This window comes from Arachis hypogaea, chromosome 5 (assembly GCF_003086295.3).
Source record: "Arachis hypogaea cultivar Tifrunner chromosome 5, arahy.Tifrunner.gnm2.J5K5, whole genome shotgun sequence".
Lineage (NCBI taxonomy): Eukaryota > Viridiplantae > Streptophyta > Magnoliopsida > Fabales > Fabaceae > Arachis > Arachis hypogaea.
In genome coordinates, this window is record NC_092040.1 from 92,764,722 (window position 1) to 92,771,274 (window position 6,553).

The 6,553-nt window shown below is 35.7% G+C and overlaps 1 long non-coding RNA gene across 1 annotated transcript; it reads left to right on the plus strand.

Moving 5' to 3' along the window:
• The first annotated feature begins 1,998 nt into the window (after window positions 1-1,998).
• On the plus strand, window positions 1,999-5,631 carry LOC112801958 (uncharacterized). The gene is made up of 3 exons (XR_003202148.3): window positions 1,999-2,852; window positions 2,965-3,081; window positions 5,440-5,631. It is a non-coding gene; the product is annotated as an uncharacterized lncRNA (long non-coding RNA).
• The last annotated feature ends 922 nt before the right edge of the window (window positions 5,632-6,553 follow it).

Here is a 6,553-nt window from a genome sequence, read left to right on the forward strand (position 1 = left end):
ATTTTGTGTTTGGAAAGATAGATACCATTTACTAAATACATAACAAAAGACATTATATATCCTTTTGATTTTTTTTTTAAAAAAAACTGAAATATGTTTTCTATCAAATTCTATCTTATAATAAAAGAAAACTTTTTCATGTGTCTTCTTGATCTTTTTCAATCAAATCTAAGATAGTTCAAAATTTATTTTTTTTATTTCACATTTATATTCTTTTTTCATCTTCCTCCAGTTAGAAATGAAACGAGGAGGAGGAGAAGGAATTACATTAGATTGGACGAGCTTCTCTTTTTCTTTATTTGTTGCGGAGCTACAAAATGAAAGAGAAGATGAAGTTAGGGTCTTGATAAAGAAATGATAAGCTCTAGTATTTATAAAATATATTAGGGTTAAAGAAGAAAAAAAATCATTAAAATGGTCTTCAAATCATGTGTCCCTATATGTCTCAAGTGGAGGGTGATACAGAAATTTAAGTAAGAGACACGTATAAAGATGTGTATTTTGTCCCCGTCCCCTAAACCAAATATATTACAAAATATGGTATTATCCTTTGTTTTTGTCTTTGTAGTGCATCTAAACACAACCTTATTGATGTTAGGCCATATATACATTTATATATCTACAAAAATGCTATTTGTACACCAATTTCAGGTATACGGTAAAATACTATATACATACACGATGTTGCAGAAAATAATCAAAAACCCCTACGCGCTAAAACAAAGGAGCTCTATTCTCTGCGACCAACCCAGAATCTGCTCTGTATCACTGTTCCATAAATTCTTCTTTTCTCCACACAGTGCTGTTCACTCTCCTGTTTTCAGCGTTGTCCATCTCCTCTTCTCATCACGATTTTCTCTTCTCTCTTCTCCTCTTCTTAGTACCCTTCACTTTGCTCTTCTCCTCTTCTTAGCGCACTTCATTCTCCCGTTCTAATCAAAGGTGAATTTGTCAGATCAATGAGTTATCAATGCATGTTGATTTATTTTGGTTCTTCTTATCTTGGGATTTTAATCTGATTCTATTTTTATTAGCCAGAATTAAGAAATTTGTTATTTATTGAAGTAAAATTCATGTTGAGTTTGAAAAATTAATCATTTATTAAAGTGATGAACAAACATTATTAGGTGATTATTAATTATTTATGTAATTTGTTTGATTTAATATGCAGGAATATTAATTCAATAAACATGGCCTAAGAAATAAATCATCAAGCCCACACACATCTTGGTCCATTAAAACTAAAATCCCATGAGGGGAAAAGAAAGATAGATGGCCTAAAATACACAATAAAAAATCAATGGACAAATATCTCTACCACAAATGTTTCTCATCCGAAACATAGGGGGTATTGGGTACAACAATTGAAATCAAAGAAGCCCAAAGAAAAGATCCAAGCCCATTCAGTCACAGCACTCAAAATTTATTTCACTTTAACCTAGTCACTAATTGGGTAAACAAAGCAAAATTCAATTGAATTTTATTTTAATTCCACCAACACATTCTCTTTCTTCTCTCTCCTCTTTCTTCCTTTCACATCAAAAGATCATCACTAAGAAAAAAAAGAAGAAAAAAGAAAGTAACGATGTAAGATCCGAAACATTTGAAGAATCTTATTATGAACTGATTTCAAATTTATTTATTATTAGAGATTTTACTTAATTTTATAATTATTGAGTTATTTTCTATATTTAAATTATAACGTTAGTAGTTATGAAATAATAAGAATTTTATATGATTTGGACTAAATAATTAATATTTTAAAATATTAACATTGCTGTTTTGAAAAATAAAAAAATTAATTATATTATCTCTAATTGTTAAATTTAAATATTTTATTAAAAATAATTTGTGAAATTGATGAACAAATAGAATTTTTATACATTATTATTGTTAGATTAAAATTTATTTCTAATTACTATATTATCCCTATTTTATCTGAAATTACAAAACTACCCTTAAACCTAATTTTACCTAAACACTAATTCCCAAATTCCTGAAACCCTAACCCTAATTTTCTTATCCCAGCCACCAAAACCGCTCCAACATAATACATGCTTCAGAAACAGAACAGAGAGAGAGAGATAGAGAGAGAGAGAGAGAGGAGTCAGGAGTGAACCAGGGGAGGGGGAATCGGAGAAGAGGGACAGTGCGGTGCCGGCGAGGAGTGCCATCGCCGTTGCTGTCGCCAGGAGAGGAGAGTGACGTGGAGGAGGGAGAAGGGCTTGGCGTCGCCTGCTGGGTACCGTCGCTGTCCAGCTCAACGCCGCCGTTGCATCTTGCTGGCGCCGTCATTTAGGCCCATCGCCGTCCAGCCGTCGCACCACCACGTCACCATCATCACTGAGTTGGAAGAGAAGAAATGTTGTAGCCGTTGAGTCCCGAGAAAGGAACGTTCACGTGAAGAGAGAGAGAGAGCCGCGGGGAGAGGGAGACCGTTGCGTCCCATTGCACGCGTCATCGTCCAAGGATCGCTGCTGACCTGCCGCTGCTGCCAGGGCCCGTCGCCATCACCGTCGCAGGCTTATGAGGGGGAAAACAAGCAGAATACGAGGAAGAGGAGGAGTTCTCGTCACTGTTGTGTGCCCAGTCATCACTGCTGCTTCCAATCCCGCTGTTGATGTTGCCGCCACTATCACCATTGAAGCTCTCCAAATCTGCTTCTACTTCTGGTTTCTGGAACCTGACCAGAACGCCACTGCCGCTGTTGGGGTTGCTGGGAAGAGAGGTTCGAATGGGAGAGATCGGACAGAAGGATTGCTGCCGTCCTGGCTACTGGGTATAGCATAGGTGTTGCTGAAGCCACCGCTAGGGCTGTCGCTGCTTGATTCTGCCGTTCTTTTTTAGTTTCGGTAAGCATTTTCGATTTGAAAGCCCTTTAGTTACTATTCTGTTATCTCACGCTGAGGTTTATGCCACAAATTGCTATAAGATTGAGTCTCAATTATTATATGTTGCGATTAGAGTCGTTGTGGTAGCTGAGAAAGCGGTTTGGAGCTAAGGTTGCGGCTGCCGCGGTTGCGGGCCGAGGGAGAATGAGTTTGTGGCGCGTTTTTGAGTTTTCAAGTTTCGACAATCGAGGTATGGGCCTTTTTCGAAAATTATACTCTATAAATTGGAATTATTATATATGGATATTGATGGGATAAAATGTATATTTGGTGATTGTACAAATCTTATGTATGGTTTGGTTGTCTTTAATGAATACAAATGTTTGTTTGACTGGATTATTGTTCAGTTTTGCGAAGCGGGATATTTTTGAAGTTGCTTCTTTTAAACACTTGAAATTGAGTTTAATCCGTTGGATATTGATTTGAGTTTGAGTTGATTTTCTTGAAAATGTGAAAATGGAATACACTTTTGGATTCAGTCTGGTTTTGCTTTAATTGATTTGGTTTTGAAACTTGTTAAAGAAGGTTGCGGAATGGTTTGGTTGGGACCCGGAAAGGGTGGCAAAGTCCAAGTTTTAGAGGAGATGCTGTCGAAATTTCTATAAAATCTGAGTCTTTATTTGGACTATTATTTGAAAAATTATGAATTTAATTCATTTACTATTTTACTTGGAGGATTGTGAATTTAAGACTTTTATTATCTTTACTTGGATCAATTATGAAAGCGATGAAGCTATGTTTTGAAAAGAATTATTCAAAAGAGATTTATGCTTTAAGGCTGTTTTAAAGGTGAAAATGGTTTATGTTTTTTTTTTAATTTAACTTAAAGATTGCCACTTGGAGGAGTTTTAGTGACTTTAAAAGAAGTTGGGTTTCGATTGACAAATTTCATTTTTTTATGTTTTAGATCAGTTTTAAAGTATCCATTGAATTCTAGTTTAGCAAAACAAAAATGATTTCCGAGCTGTTGGAAACGCTTCAGATTTTTATCAAGGGGTTGAAATTGGTTTTGGTTCAAGTGAACGAGATGGTTTTGAAAATGTGGTTGCAGCAAGTGATTACACGACTCGACTTGGCTTAGATTCTTTTTTATTACTCAAATCAAGAATTTAAGGCTTTTCAGATTTTAAATGAATTTGAGAAAATGAGTTATGTTATTCTTCCCTAAAGTCTTGAGACTTGGCTGAGAAATTTTATTACCAAATCCTATATTAGGATGAATGATTTTGAATCCTTTAAAGAAGATTTTAATTTGGCCTGGTTTTGAAATTTTGGAAAGATGATGCTGATGGTGACTTTGTTTTAGAAAAGAGATATTACATTTGAGGAAAAGTGGCTATGAGCCTGAAAAGATTTGTGAAATGAGGATTTTAAAGACAAGGCTGGAAAGAATTGATTTTTGACTTCAAAGTAAAGTGGTTTGAGAAAAAGTGATGTATGACTTGAATGATGATTTTATGAGTTTTATGATGTTGGATGGTGGAAGTGCTATTATGTTATGAGCCAGAATGGCTGGTATATGATAATGAATCATGGCTGATTTTTGGAATATGTTATGAGCCGAAATAGTTGTATATGATAATGAATTATGGCTGATTGTGAAATATGTTATGAGCCGGATGACTGAGTATGAATATGGATGATTATTGAGTTGAAAAAGTGATTGTTGCACTTCCAATTATCTAAGATACGAGTTTTCCTAGTGGCTAGCCACCACGTGCTCTAGGTTGAGACTCGATACTCTGTTGACCATATGTCGTAAGTGTGGCCGGATACTGTGAAAGTTCCGGATGAGCTTGCCCTCGTGGATAGACACCAGTGTGGGTGTTGTGTGATTATGATTATGATTGTGAATAACTCGAGTTGGGGATGCATGACAGAGGGACAGTCCAATGGTTAGCTACCAGGACTTGTCAGGTTGGCTTTATAACTGACAAATGAGACTCATCAGCCACTAGGACAGGCATTCATTATATGCATCTATGTGTCATTGTTTGGGTGTGCATATTGTACTTGGTTTGCCTATGTGATTAATTATGTTTAACTGTTAATTGTTCTACTTGATATAACTGCTTGTTTGTGCCTGAGCTGTCCTACATGTGTTTGCGACTGAAACTCGGTTGGATTGTGGTGGATTGGCTGCTGTTTGGATTGTTTGGGCCTAGGGCCGTGGTTGATTATGAGATGGGCCGAAAGTTGTGGTTGGTTTGGTGATTTTGGTTTAGAAAAGTGTGAAAAACTAAACTGGTTCAACATAGACTTAATGAACCTATGCCTGGAACAGCTTGGTCATTCATACTGTGCAAGGAAAACTTTCAAAAAAAAGGCTTTTGGTTTATTTTATTGAGGAATTAACAGCTTCATTTTTCAGAGAGGATTTCAGATTTTTATATTAAACTTTTGGTTTTGGAATGATGCATAAGACGGTTATTAATCACTGTAACGGTTTTACCTTCACGTATCCTATTATAGTAATTCTCAAAAACCCTCTACTGAGAATCCTTTCGAGGATGATGTTCTGACGCCCCCTACAAATTTCTCTTTTCAGGATATGGACGCAAAAGTCACAAAGAGTTTACCTAGTTATTGTTGTCGTGATGTTTTGTATTGCTTTAGTTATTATTTATTGTTCCCTCGCCTTTATCTTTATACATTCTGTAAGAGGGATAGGAATTGTATTAGGTAATGCTTGTAAAAATTTTTAATATATATAAATATGTATTCTTCGTGAGTTTTGTAAGTTGTATGGTATGTATGGATGCACGTTACCTAACAAAAGTATTTTGGAGCGGTATTACGGTTTAAAATTTTAAACAGGTTCATATTTTAGTATTAAATAGTATAAAAGTCGTTGTAATACCCGAGCTATCAGAGTAGCGTAGCCGGAAGCGTGACATTTTGATAGTTAGGGTGTTATAGGCAAAACTAGGTTGTGGAGAAAGACAAAAAAGCTCTTTCCAAATCCAAGTAAGAAGAAGGGCTACATCCAAAAAGCTATTCTTATTCAGTCAAAGCATGTCAAAAAGCTTCTTTCCTTATTTGAGCTACACCAACGCACCTTGAAGAAATCTGTCGAGCCTCAAGCACAGATCAATAGAGAAAGTGAGGTCAAACTTGTTCAGAAGATCATTCACGGTCCAAATCAAAACTTGGGGCCAAAGAAATCACAAACGATCAAGATTAAAGGAACTTGAAGAAAAGGATGACAGAGATTGGTTAAGTTGCATGCAAAATATTCGAACTTCTTTCTCATCACTGACGAAGCCGCTGTCATGATCTTGTAGGAATTTTCTTGCAAGTTAGGTTAGCTCTTTACTGTTGAAAGCTAGGTTGAGTCCTAGTCAAATTCAGATTGTGTTAGAATTTGAATTTGTCCCAGATAGGATTGGGTAGATCCTAGGAAAAAATTGGTGACTGTAATCCATTGAAAGATAGTAAAATTCTATCACAATTGTGATGGAGATTGGATGTAGGATACATTGTACTAAGTAGTCGAACCAGGATACATCGTGGTGTAAATCTCTATTCTCTTCTCTATTTCTGGCTCTACTTAACTTGAAAGATAAAAGTAATTCATCTCCTGAACTATCACAAGTTTTCCAGTTTTATCTCATAAAGTGAGAGGAGTCAAAAATAAAATATCACCTAAGTTTCATTCAAGA